Below are 15029 nucleotides of genomic sequence, written 5' to 3'. Positions count from 1 at the left end.
CTCTCTGATCACTGTGATGTGGTCTAAACAGGTTTGACTAAGGACACAGACATAGCACACCAGCTCTGCCCTGTGTCGGCCTGCTGGGAGGTCAAAGAGATGCTCTGCCCCACAGCTCCACAGGCCTGATACGAAGGTTGTCGGATACTAGGATGTTTGGACACAACTGATAAAACGCTGCCTGTCACAAATAAACAAACCAAAGTGGAATATGAAATATAACAGGAATATAGAAATGAAACCAATGAGGAAACAGTCATCCAGAACCAACATATACATTTTCTGCTTATAAAGAATTGGTTCCTTTTTAAAGAAGATAAGATTTCGTTTCCTGAAAGCAGTGACCTTCAGAGAAATTTTACAGATGACAAATGACACCTTCAATCAGTGCTCCAGCTTTGATCATGTCATTACGATGGGAGGAGAAGCGACTAATAGTTGGTACAGATTTCTGACATCCCCGTTAATTGTTGGCTCATTTAAGTGCCATTTATTCTGCACTAATTATCAGGCAGAAAGTAACTTAATACATCTCGTGTCACCAACGGTCCAATGAAACACAAACTGAATGAAAATGTCATTTGTCAGCAGCTAATGAATACAGAACGAGATTTGTATTTTGTGGTTGCCAGGACAATTCACAAGTGGAGGCCTAATTCTAACAGAAACATTATAATCATTGCTTTCCTTCATAACTATCATTTTCTTCTCACTTTTTGAGAGAAATTTCCCACCTGATGTTTTAAATGAAGATTTTATGTAGTTTCCAGAAAAAGCTTGTTACCTATCAAATTGACAGTTATCACAAACAAATGAGTTCGGAAACGAAGATTAGAAAAGCAGAAGTAATTTAAAATGTAGCAAGTTCAACTTTTCCTCATTTTCACATGGGGAAAAACACAGGAGACATCAAAACAGAAATGTCACATTCCATTATTAAACATGTGCACAATAAGACCTAAATGTAACTTCTACTTTTCCCTTAGGTGTGAAACAAGTGAAACAAAAGAATTTGAGCTCCAAACGTATTATCAAAACATCACATGCGTAGCCTTTTGTTAAATTATCTTCTGTTATGTAGTCAGACAGGATCAGCTCTCGCTGCACAAGTGTAATCAGTGTAAAATGCAATCACAACCCCAGCTAATAATGAAATGTCAAAGCTACTTTCAGCTGTCGTCTGCTAAAGGAGCTGTGAAATCAAGCCAATGTGTCATCATTCTGCGCTTTATCTGCTGTGGTTTAGAACTTATGCAGACGACCCTTTTAATCCTTCAAGCAGGGAGATTTATTTCAAAGACAGAGAGAGGGAAAAAAATGAAGGGAAGGAGTGGTCTGGAATACACAGCACTATCTTTGCACATCATTTAAAATGCGTTCTACCATATACAATTAATACTGAAATATACAAAGACACAACAGGGGCTGATATCCCGTCAAGGGGGGGAAATACTCTGAGAGAACAAGTTTGGGAGAGAATGGCCTTTTATTCATGGCCAACCTCAACCATCATGGGCAGGTAACTTACTCACTGCAACACTGTGTCTTTCTACTGGGGACAGCAAGCTGCACAGCGAAATGAAAAAGACAAAACATGAATCCTAGGAGGATTCTACGCTGCCCTTTGGCGATGGCACCGTGGCAGAGAGAGATTTCCATTTTGCATACTTGGCTTTGAAATTTGCAATATTTTCTCTGGTCATCAATGATTACAGAGAAACTTTTGATGAGGCTGGTTATGCCAGCAGAGGCATTGGTCAGTCCCGTGCTCTTCCTCCAGCACTTTGGCTCAACTCAACACACTCACACTACCAACCTGATTCATGTTCCAAGGTGGTCTACTCTTTCTGTCCCTTTGCGTTTGGTGCATTTACTTATAGTGTTTAAAAAAGCTGTCATCACCAGTAAGGATGGCCTCAACATATCCTGTCCGTGTTCACTGGCCAAATAAGTCCCTCAGGGGCCAAAAGCACCAATCCTTCAGAAGGACAGATAGGCCTCTGCTCAACACTGCTGTCAGGACCCGCCAACCTGCCTGCAAATCGCAATGCCCTGGGGGCAGTGGAGAGGTGATGAGGACGAAGGTTTGAAATGCTGAGAGAATGAGGGGACGGATGGTGCACACAGTCCCCGTCCTTCTGCTACAGGAACAAGGCGTGATAGTGACTACTAATCACTGCAGGGGTAACAGGCGTCTTTGAAAATGTCCCCCAGTTTTCTCCTTTTTTTTGTTAGACAAAGATTTAGAAAGAGCAGAGGAACAGTCATCCTATGCTGAGTTAATGACACAAACTAAATAAAGTTTATATCCAACAGAAACTAATAACAGCTTCCTTTGGCTCTAAGGAGCTTTATAGTGAGTTTCAGCTCACTGTTTACTGTAGGTTTCTGGACTAAACTTTAGTCTTTGAACTACTTGCTCTGCTCTTGCAACTTGTTTCTGCAACCACAACATCACCTTATTAGAGGTTTAATGTGACACATAACTTAGAAAAGCACTAAGGAACTAATGGGCTTTTACTGTAACTTACAAACCGAACAGACAGGACTGACCGTGTCATGCTATACTGTCTTAGCTCCCAGCATTCTATCGTAACCTGCTAAGGGAAATTAATGATTTGGGGCTTTATTACCACATCTCACATGAGTCCTACTATACAGATGTGGTAATAATGTATGTACAGTGTCTGGAAAACTGTACAGTTATGTATTTTAATCTACACTGACATGTGTGACAATGCTGACTGTGTGTGGCATTTTTCTTTTCTTTACATGTCATTTTGTTAGGGATCTAGATCGAAACACCAGAGCTTTTGTTTGGCGGTTTGTCCTTTGTGGACTTGCAAGACTCAATTTATATTAAATGGGAATTTTAAAAACTTTCTCTTAACAAAAACTTACTTCCAGGGTTGTTTGTGGACATGCTGGTGCTTTAGGCAACATATCCTCTCATGCTTTAATGAGCTTTTTATTAGAATATTTAATTCAAATTATAATAACTGTGTAATATATTTTTATTTCAAATGGAACTTTTTAAATGAGCACTAGTCCCTGTTATGCATTAACCAGTTTTAACCATATAATGAAGAACATAACACTATTGTTCAACTTTCAGTATGATTCTAATTGAACCCTTTACAACGTTACGTCATTTTTATCCTGAGGAGGGGGTGAGCTAAACTATGACTGTCCTGACCGTATTTTTGACAATTCTGGGGGTTTTGTTAAACCTACCAACTCACTAACCCGCCTGTAGACATACAGTAAAGTATTAAATTCATCCCATCCATGATTTAGAGAACTTGTTTACTCATACATAATTCTTACATACTGGTGTAAGCAAAGGAACCACAAGGTTGGACAAGTAGAAAGAAAGCAGGTTGTGTGAGAGTCTGTCCACAGCAAAGTGCCCTCATATCTGTAGTCGCTCTCAGGTGCTTGGTGCAATGTGTTTTTAACAATGTATGCAGTGCACTAGATATGAGTAACAGATTATTAAAAATAGTTCATGAACATTTACAAAATATGTCTTCCTTCTCTTTTGGCTCCCTTCCAGCTGCTAGCACCCTAGGCGACCATGTAGGTGTCCTGGGTCTAAAAACAGCCCAGCTTTCTTCTATGCAGCTACTGTAGCTGTCAGTGGGAAAAAGGAGGAAGAGAAACTATTTAAACTTTAGGGTTTATACATTTAGGGTTTTATACTGACGTGGAAGTGTCCACTAGACCTGGGTCAAATGTTCGTGCTCAGAAGACACCGTTTACTTTAGTTCTGCTGCTGCTGAACAAAACCAGATGCCTGAATGACATCTGTGGTGATCAGTAATGATAGTAGAACTGCGTTTCGTGCATTGCTATGAGTACTGCAATACGTAAAGCAATGCACTATAACCTGAGTATTACAAGCAGGGTTGAAAGACTAAAGTCTGACAACATGGAGTGATCGTGAACATTGGCAATACCCTCTCTCTGCCTGTGAAGCTGTTACATGTTGGGATGCAGAGGTATGTGCATGCACTTGCTCAGTATATCAGCTTCTATGCTACACTGGATTGAGTTTTGCCTAGATGAATGTATTTATTATTAATCACGTGTCTGCAGAAATAAGACAGAGAGTGAGAACTACACAAACACTTTTCATCTCACCAAGTCTGACACCAGTCTCTGCCATTCTCCTGCCTCGTGTCTGTGGATACAGAATCTACTTTTACCTGTATGCTTACTTTAGTCACACACTGTACCCATCTATATTTACACTGTCTGCATACATCCTGCTAAAAAAAAAAAACTGCGGATGTGATGATCACACAATGCAGTGATTCAATGGAGTTTTTTGCCTGTGTTACCTTCTGTTTATAATGAGAAAAAAAATCATTCTTTCTGTGAAGGAAAACCTCAATAAACTGTGAAATATGTTGAGATTTTCTTAATTTTCCCGACTGTTTCTTTGTTGCAGCCTCCCACACACGTCCAGACCCACACAAATACTACATGGCACAGCAGGGGATGTGCTAATAGGACTCCATGTTTCCCTTTACCCATGAAAGACAGGCCAAAGGGATTTGAGTAATGAGCCAGTGCCACCTGCGCCCACGATGCCAGGGGGATGAGGAATATAATGCTGATGAGCTTCTGAGGACTAGTATGCTGCTGTGCTCTTCCATCCACCCCCCTACCACCGTCTACAGCTCTCACCCATCTTAGAAATATCCCTCGTTAGAACTTTGCATCTCCCATTTAGTTCATTTGAATCAAAAGCTTTGACTGGACACTGTCAGAAAAAACAGTATTTATGTAACAGAGAGTCCTAGGTCTCATTTACTGAGGATGGCAGTGTGGGAGCACATTAACATTGCTGCAATGCTAATGTAGGCTCTCTTACAAAGCTATGCAGTTTTTAGCTACGAACATAAAGTACATTGTTGTGGGGCTTTGTAATCACTGTGCTAAAGACAAACAACAAATCAACTTTCAGAGATTGCTGCGGCTAGAAATTTCAGCATTGAACATTAACCAACTACATTCCTTGTACATATATTTGACTGCAGTGTGGGTTTAGGAGAGATAAACAGTCACTACGTTCAACATGAATTATTGACATGCACTGTCTCTAAGGTGCCGGATCTTGAAATCATTTCTCAATTTCTTCTATTCCAAAATAGTTTACTTTTATCTAGTATGATTTTCACCAAAGTGGTAACTAAATTTCAAACTCTGTCCCATATTGATTTAATACAGGACAGGACATTTTATGAATTGAAATGAGATAATGTTGTATTATATGATATAGGTGGCAAACCTACCTTTCACCCAGTCCTAGTAGAAATCTTTATTGTTCTCATTGTCAATAAATTCTACGGAAAGACAAAATTCAGAGAAATAACAAGCATTCTAAAGTCTGGCACAGCTTATTCCTTCATTTTACAGGGTCCACAGCTGTCCTGAGCTAAAAAGCAGTGAGCCACACTCTTGTTTTGGCTGACATCATTATCAGAAACATACACACCATAGTTTATTTTGATTAAAACCCAAATAAGCAGCCCTGCTGCCAGAAAAATCACTTTGCCACTAATTATTTAATAGACTTTGTTCTTATAAAAGGAGTAAGATCTAGTAACAGAAAAGATTGCCAATATTATGAAAATTCACTCTTCTAAGGTGAAAAAAGGGGGTTGCTGGCAAAAAAAAAAAAAGCTCATACACAATAATAAACTGCACTGTAAAAATGCTTCCATTTCACGGTTTAGGGTTCCACTTGCTTATGCTGAACAAGTGCTTTTATTTTATTTAGTCTGCAGCTAATTTCCGTCACCGTTTTATCGCTGCGCTTTTGCATGGACATATACCAATCAGAATATTAATGTCTACAGACTGACTAGACCCAAATAATGCCGACATAATTTACTGTGTTAATAACTTCCCTCTGAGACAGAGAACGAACACAGTAATGAAAGTAAAGATACCGTATATTCTCTAACAAAGTTAAACAAGTATAAGGCAGTTCCTCATTAATTAATTCTGTGTGTGTCGTTTTGGGGAAATCTACTCAATATTTAATCTGCCACCCACTGCAGATATAAACAATGGAAATAATACACTTGTTTTTATATGTATATATGCAACAGCACATGGGTTTGAAGGTAAAGCTGAATTAAAGTGTGCTGTCATGTGTATGGGATGAATTGCTGCAAACTGCTCGTTGTGTTTACATTATTCATAAAGGTATTCAAGTCTGAAGGAGAGGCGCAAACAACGCTGAGACATTCAGTGTGTTCAATTATTGACGGTACTTTAAGATCTCAGAGAGGTCTCCCTCTTTGATATTGTTCAGGTTAAATCTGGCAAGCCGCTATGTTGTTTGCCTCCTGATACCCACTCCTTTTCCTGGTTGTTTACCCCTTTTTCCTTTTGACTTACAAAAGCAGCTCCACCCCCTCTCCTCTCAGCGTCTCCCCAGAACAAGACGGACTCCTCTTGGTCTTGCGTCAGAGGGATAAAATATTAAAGGTTTACTGAAATCCCACGATGATAAAACAGAAAGGAAATTGCCATTCTGATTGCTAGAAGTGACTCAAATGTTTAAGAAATGAACACTTATGGCCACTTTAAAAAACAAACATTGTACCGTGTTATACTTCGACTCTCCAGCTGGTACAGCTGACTCATCCGAAAGGGGAGGTGGGAATCCAATTCTGAGCTCTGACACATGGAAAAGCTATAAAATATAAATTGAGTCAGACATCAATAGCATCCAGTTCACCACAACCAACCTAAAACAGGTCAGGAAAGGTCACAGGGAATGCCTTACAGATCCTTAACTCTCAAAATAAGTCTATGTGGGAAATGTGGATGTGCAGTCTGTACTGTACGAGTGAGTGAGGGCAAGATGGTTCCTTTTAGCTAAATCTATACCAGCAAAAACTGGTTTCATTAACGATGCACAACCTTAAAAAAAGACTGTCAGGAGAATACGTTTCTGTTGAGGCCTCCTTCAAAGCAGCGTCCTGTGGGATTCAAATGAGAACAAACATCTACTTGCCGTTTTAAATCAGTTTGCGTCTGCCCCTGCTGTGGACCTTCACTCACAACCCTGATTTAAACAGGTTCACTCAGAGACATCTGAACTACAGCAACAGTTCCAGGCTGGGGTAGTTGCACACATGCTCACACACACACACACACACACACACACACACACCACACACACACACACACACACACACACACATACGTCTAGGAGCTGTCCAACAGCCAACATCTTTCTACTGCTCACTACTGAGCAACTTGAGTGGAGTGGCTGAGAATTAAGTGCTTGCTGAAAAGCACAAAGGCAGCAGTAAATGAAATGGGAGAGTGGGTTATGGCTGTAATCTTGTTTGTCTCACCTTGAGACTCCCTTCTAATTTAGAGTTGGAAAAGAAAACTAGCGGTGCGTAACGGAACCACTGAATCTGTTTTTGACAGATAGGAACAGAAAACATAAAAAAAAATCTGCCAACAGGCACATTTCCTGAGTGGAATAGTAGCAGAACTGTATGCATGAATCTGATAAACACACGGAAAATAAGATGGAATAGTTGCTTCGTTTTATTGCACACAGCTGAGAAGGTTGACACCAGCAACATTATCTTTGATCAGATCAGGTGCTGTTGTAATGCATGCTAGAAATCCATGAGAGGGTGAAGCTAGCTGAGATTTACACAGTTATCATGATTGACTCTGCCTTTTTTGCCCAGAGCCTGGGAACTTATGACTCCTGATGCCAAGGTGCAGTTTGACCCGAACATCTTTAGAGCTCAGCTAATCCCTGCAGATTTCTGCCTACATACCACCACACCACCTAATGCCTGACCCTGGGAATGGATGGCAACCCTACAAGGTTCAAAATCGTGAATGGAGAGGTGTTGATATGTCATGTAAGCGCTAATAATATAGGACCAGGGGATCTGCTGTCCCCCAACAATGCTCAAATGCTGATTGGGAAAACAAAGGTCTACAAAGTGTGTGGGATGTAATGAATTGGAAATATGTTCTTGGGCTGATTCATGTCAACTATTTGTTCGTATTTTGACTGAGCTTTTATAGTAGACAGTAGATTTAATGCAATTAGGTGAAAAATGCTTAAGAAGAAGTGTGTGGTTTAGTTTCCCATAGTGTCTCCTGTAAGTACGAGGTAATGTGCTGCAGATAGCCACAGCATTTTCTTCCACCTCTCTATAAGTGTTTATGGCTGTGGTATGATTGCTGGCCTGTCACATGATAAAAGACACCTATGAGTAGAGCCTGACAGAGGAAGAATCACACCCTGGAAAAGCCATATTAGTGTCAGCGCAGTGCCTTCTGGTGACAGAGCTGCCAAAAACGTCCTGTGGACATGGCCAGCTCTGTTCCCCGTCCCCGTGCTTTCCTTCGAATACTAACAGATTCTTTATGTGAAGGTACAGTGACTCTCAAACACGCAGGCTCTTCACCACCATCCAAGTACGTGCTCAACAAAAAACAGAGGTTCAAAAAGACAACAGCAATCACTGCACTCAAAAAATGGTGGATGGTGGAGTGAGAGACATGAGTCAAAGAGACTGGGTGAGGGGAACAAGTAATATTGGATATTTGGCATACTTACACTACTTTAAAACATTAAACAGTGGGAATTTGCATTAAAAAAAAATTTTGAGACAAAATTCAGTCAAATTTCAAAACACACATATGATAAACATATTCATTATCCAAGTAATCCAAAGATGCACTGACTGCATATTCATCATTACATTGCTAAGAACTAATTAGGCAACTGCCTGATGATGCTAATTGGAAAAACTGTAAACAAATATTAATGTTATAAATCAATAAATCATAAAGTTAACAAATAAATAAATAATGCCAACAGCGGAATTTAGTGAAAGGCACAGTTGTTTCAATTTTGACTTTTAAAATCGCTGAATCAGAGTAAGTGAAGAAATTCCGACAACAGCTGTTTCCGAAATGGTATGTTGACAAGACAGTGCTAATTTGGATTGTTTTGACTTCTGTTGATTCCCAGATGTGCACGACTGTTTTAAAACAGTGCACAGTCGTGCAACACTCTCTTTCCCAATCCGTGATACACAAAATTTCATTTCGTCTGACTTGAAGCGGGGAAATAGGCCCGATTAAACTTTATCTGCGCTGTTATAAAGTTTCAGGTGATGAAAAAAAAAGTGATGTCTGTGTTTTACAATAAGGAGTCAGATGACACTGAGAAATCTGCCCTGTCTATAAACCTCCTGCCTGCGTTTTATTTTCCACCCTGAAGAACAATTTGACCTGAGCTTAATAGGTACAGCAGTGCAATGTAATGCAATCCACCTGAACAGCCCTGCAATAAATCTTTCCGTTGTAAAGCTTTTAAAGGTGTCTTCTTGTTGACTTTGGGTCCGAGAGACGTTGATGCAACTCTAGGGTAAACTCTAGGACTTGACTAACAAGTCAAAATGGACATGGATAGTATTGTTTTTATTTCATTTATTATTTTTATTACATTTATGCTGCATTTTTTTCTTACTTATTGATCAGCAGTTTTCTACTTTTCACATGGAGAGCAACTATAATAAGACAACGCAATGTCCCTATGGGATCAATAAAATTGTTTGAATCTTGAATCTTGTTCACAGTGTCCATTAGTATTTTATACTTGTCCCGCTGAAATAAGCACAACACAAAGCAACATTGTGTGTGGGTGTTATACTGTAGATTTAGATCGTGGGTGCAACAGTGTTCATATCCTTAGTAAAGAATGAATTTGTGTGTGTCAGGGAGATGGATGTTGAGGTCAAGTGCTCTGTATGTGCTTGTACACTCTTGAAATACCACAAGCATTGTCTTTGTCATCACCTATTTGCATTAACACACGTTGAATTGTGCTTTATATTACATGTGAAGCTCATCTGCTGTACCTTATTCCACACGTGAGGTGAGGTGAAAATTGGGTACAGCTGCAGCTAATGCTATTCATGGAAGAGAACAGCATCCATCAGCTTGCTATTTCAACCACTAACCTTTTACAAGTCCTGTGGTTTATGCACTGACATGACATTATGAATACTAACCATGTATAATCTTTTCATCTGCATTCACTGCTTGCCTTACACCGGGGGATTAAGGTGAGTTCGCTAAGGCCTACAGCCTGCTGTCAAACAGCTACTGGAAGCTGGCTGCATTCACTGACTGCGGCATATGAACGAGCAGCACCTCGGCCATTTATATCAAGAAACAGTACTGTTATGGTTTTTAATACAAGCTGCAAGTTATGATCTTATGAAGCCACTTGAGCCATTTGTTTTGCAGAGGGAAATTGGATTCTGGCTGCAGGGCACAGTAAGCACAGGGCCACCTGTGTTAATGAGATTGCTGTGTTTGGAGCTGCAGCTTCTACCTGACTCACACTCTTGTTTATTCCGAGCCAGATCAATAGCTTAGGGTGTTGCTTTACACAGTCCTACGGAAAAGTTCATAAAAAGAGACCTGCATTATTCCCTGGATGTGCTTAACACTCAATCAGCAGCCCCTTAGGCTCAGCGGTGATTGACCCAGCTTTGTGAGCGCCCTTAACCCTCAGTCAGTCAACCTCCTTGTTGTGTTTGCATGGTTCATGAGGAGTAAGTCAACAGGTGGTGCAGTTCTCCCACAGCACTGACAATAAAACTACAAATAATTAGAGCTGTGGAATAAAAATAGAGGATTTAGCTGAAAATAAATCCACAAGAAATGTATGAGTACAAAGCAGGGGAAAATCTGTGGTGCTGGTGAACCTTCTCTTTTTAGTTCTAATAGATATTCAATAAACACATCACAAAGAACAAACAGTCTTAGGTTTAATCAACTACTCTTCCAGAGAGAGGAATTGCAGGACTACCCTCTCATACAGAAAGGAATTTCTGTCAAAATCTCATCACCCTTCAGGTAAAAAACATGTGAATGAATGAAATTAGACACAAGACAGCAGTAAAAGCAAATGTCCATGTGCACTCCAACTGTTAACCCACAGTATAAATAAAAGGCTGATACATTTGTCATGTGCAGAACTGAGCAGGTTATTACTAATACACAAAACACAAAATTGCATAATTCATGGGGGGGGATAAAAAAAATGGAAATGAAGCTGAATTGAAAGTGTGGCATGAAGGATTACAGAGAAATATCACAGAAGACTGTGTGACTGTAAATTTAAAAGTAGAGCAAAGGATTAGTTTCTTCACCCTTTTCTGATCAACCTATGGTTACTTTGTCATAATGTCATACTATTAATACAGACTATTACTGTGGAACCTGCATTAACAGATTTTTTTGGCAACTTTTAGGCAGGAGGGACAAACTGTAAACACAACAGGGATTTATTATCAGCTTTTAAGATGATATGATCTTAGCCACATTTGCATATCAACATTAGTATTCATAAGTAGTCATGTTTCTGTCCACCTAATGAGCCCACTATTTAATCTTCTTTTTCCTGCCAGGGAAAATGCCGGTCTGGCTCTATCACTATTTGCACCAGACAGTGTGTGTTTACCATTTAGAGCTTTAACAAAACAGGGAAGCAGAGGCCCGTAAGTCAAAGCAATGAGCTAAAAAACATTTTGTAGAAGAAGCATGTCAGCATATGTCCTTCAATAACAAAAATGTAATATAGACACAAACACAGACACACACACAGAAAAATAAAAATAAAAATAAATCTCACACTGAAGCAAAAAAAAATTAAAAAGAAAACACAAGTTACGGCTTCAGCGAGCTGACACCTGCTTGTTGTACTCAGGTGAATTTTACGTCCTCGGCCTCAGCTAACTGGAACCTTGAACCTGTTCAGGTATGTACAGGGTGAGCTAAGTAAAGATGTCTTATGCCAGCCCCACAATACACGAGTAGGTGCCCGCACACACACACACACACACAATCACACACATTCACACACACACACACACACTACAGAGCCCATCAAAATTAGGATACTGTCATTTACTGCAGAATATTTTACCTATCCTGATGCAACTTCACAGTATTGCCCAGAAGGAAAACATTTCACACACACACACACACACATAAGAAAATGAATGTCTTCCAACAGACCATACCTCTATTTTATATACGCTTTGTAAGCGGAATTTGTCAGATTAACTGAATGACTGGATGGGGAACTGGGCCTAGTGAAAAGGAAGAAGAATAACAATAAAACTAAAGCTGACACAGAGTATTGTAACAAGATTAATCACAATTCAAAAGCACATATAAAAAAAAACATCCTTAAGCCAAACACTTTAGGATTGTGGTGCAGCTTTAGGGTGGCTCTGCAATAATACGATTACACAGGAGATACAGTTGATACATTACAGTGGCCAGGCAAAGAGGCTCACCTTTTTTTTTCCATCCTCTGTCTCGAGTGTGATTAGGTGGTGCGCTCGAACTCTGAGAACTGTTTAATTTGTCACTGCAGGTGCAGTTATCTGGTCCCCGATGGAGTTCTAAAACGTAAGTTGGAGATGTGTATCTCCACCACATGGAAAGAGGCTTAGCTAGCTGTTTGATAAGGTATCACTTTCATTTTACTGTGGATGGATGGAACTGTTCGCCTTGCCTTTGATATATTTCTCTAGCTCTGTCTTCTCCCACTGTTAATGTGGCTGAAAGTATATCACTACAGGAGATATGGAACCAAAATAGACCACCGTAATCACGAAGCTAATAGATTTATTGATTAGCCAGCTTTCTACTAGTTCACTTTTACTGCGATACAGTCGGTTCAGCACATGAAATCCTGATGCAGAAGGAGGTTGGTCAGAATTATAGGTCCTATTTATATTCCCAACCAGAGCTATGAGATGTCCTTTGTCCATCCCATCTCTCACTCCCAGCTTCTAGCTGTACCTCTCTCTCCCTCTCGCTCTGTTCAAACCACTCGCTGCTTGGCAGTTCAAAGAAGCCTCTGTGCTCCTAAGCTTGTAAAAACCAGACTCTTTTAAAACCAGATTTCTTACTTATTCTCCAAGACAATCATGCATGCAGGCAAACAAGGCAAAGACTCTCATGTTTATTTGCTCGTTTATTTGCTTGTGTTCCTTATCCCCTCATTTAATCTGGTTGTTGCATCTTTTTTCGTCTTAGAGTGACAGTGCTCTAACTGCCGTGATAATGAATAGGCCTCGGGGAGTCTTTGCTGACTTGCAGCAGCAGGCTAATGAGATTAGCAAAACCACCGAGGGCCCGTTAACGACACAAGGCCTCATATGAGGTAGAACAAGATGAGAAAGAAGGCAGGACCAGGCCATAAGTGTCGCTCTGATCTGCAAAACAAGGCGTGCAGAAAAAACCCACTGTTCATGTAGAATGTTCAATTTGAGGTCACAATTATGGAGACAGTACTTTGTTACTATGCTGCTGCAGCGACTTTGTCCTCCATGGTTTCACCCCTTTAGAATTTAGTGAGATTAAGTGATTGTACAGATTGGCTGTTTAAAGAGAACACTTTTCCATCTATCAACCAGCAGCTTCATTCATTCTCATAGATATTAGATTGCAGAAAATCATTCAGTTTGGGCAAACGTCAGATTGAAGGAAGAGCTCAAATACTCTACTCATTTCACATTACAGGCTTCAAATTGGTAATACTCATTATGATAGTGATTCAGTGCTTCTGAATGCAATAAATTGACCTGTGAGGGTTGAGGTACTGAGGTAACAAATATGTTGCATCAACAAGCCTTTACAATGCTGCACTAAACATGGTATCTAAATTTAGAAAAAGAAGAAGCACAAGACAGTGATTTTATATGTATAGTGCATTTCTGTGAAAGAAGGGTAGAAGTTCTCTGCTCAGCTGAGGGCTGTGTTTCAGCTTTGTAATCATGCTGCCTTCAAATTTCAATCAATAGTGTTTTTTTTTTTTTTTTTTTTTTTTTTACATTCGGGTTTCCACTACAGATATGTTTGACATTGAAGAGGTTAAACTTTTTAGAAATTCTTTATTTTAGAGTTTACCAGGTTTCATTTATGTAGTTGAAGGAAGTGTTTGGGGTGCATGCAGAGTGTGAAGAGACCAGACCACGATTTGCCTCTAACCTTAACTGAGTGCTGGATGAGTCTTAATGCGACCATCAATAAGTTTAATAATGCTGTAGTTGGACAAACTCTGATGCTCTTTAACATCAGATTATTTTCGCAGACTATCAGCATATTTGCAATTTTGCAACTCAGCGGCTGCAAACAAGTGAACAAGTAAACCAAAGAGAATTTTAGACAACGCAGGAAAAGCAGCCTCTGCTCTTTTGGCATTCAGATTTCGTTTCTGGTTCATTTGGTGACACCTGTGGTTTCTTGTAACATCAGCAGATGTGTTCCAGAGATTTGCCGACACACCTGGACCAGCCTTAGAAGGTCATTGTGCAACTCATGCTACAGCACACCCAACCAAATTGTTGGTTTTGTCTCACTTTAAGATAGGAGACTAAAAGAAACACACAGTTTAAGTTTTAAAGGTCATGCTGCAATTACACATATTCTATTATGCAATTAAAGGAGCACTTCACACATTTTTCATACACTGTCAGTCTCACAATGCATATTTAAATATAGATACAATTTGATACAAAAGAATCAGAGATGCTATCTAATGTTTTTATTCCCCACACATTTTTTCCCATGATGTAAATTAACTCCAGCTTCATCATAGGTTCACATGTGTTGTGCTAGGTTGTAGCAGCTAAGATATCTCCCACCTGCTAGTCTTCTATGGAGATAAGAAGCAGGCTACAGAGATCTGGTTAATTCGCTTCTTTCCGACTCCACACCCTCAGATTCTTGTTTTTCAGACTACGTCTTGTTCAGCCCCAACAATTTCTCACATTCACACGTAAGTCCCTATGGAGGCACAAAACCCTCGTACATTTTCTCTCTCAAATTTACTTATTCAAATACAAATGCAATGCATGATTACTGCTAATTAATATGGTAATAAATGGTTCCAGAGGTTGGTGGAAATCTAAACATTATGACTTTAAAGTGTG

General features: G+C 39.7%; 1 protein-coding gene across 2 annotated transcripts in view; it reads right to left on the bottom strand.

The window, feature by feature from the left end:
• The window catches only part of asic2 (acid-sensing (proton-gated) ion channel 2), a 328789-nt gene that overhangs the window by 81243 nt on the left and 232517 nt on the right, over nucleotides 1-15029 (bottom strand). The window lies entirely within an intron of this gene.

Source organism: Channa argus, chromosome 15 (genome assembly GCF_033026475.1).
Source record: "Channa argus isolate prfri chromosome 15, Channa argus male v1.0, whole genome shotgun sequence".
Classification (NCBI taxonomy): domain Eukaryota; kingdom Metazoa; phylum Chordata; class Actinopteri; order Anabantiformes; family Channidae; genus Channa; species Channa argus.
The sequence above is the reverse complement of the archived record's forward strand: the minus strand, read 5'-3'. Positions and strand labels throughout refer to the sequence as shown.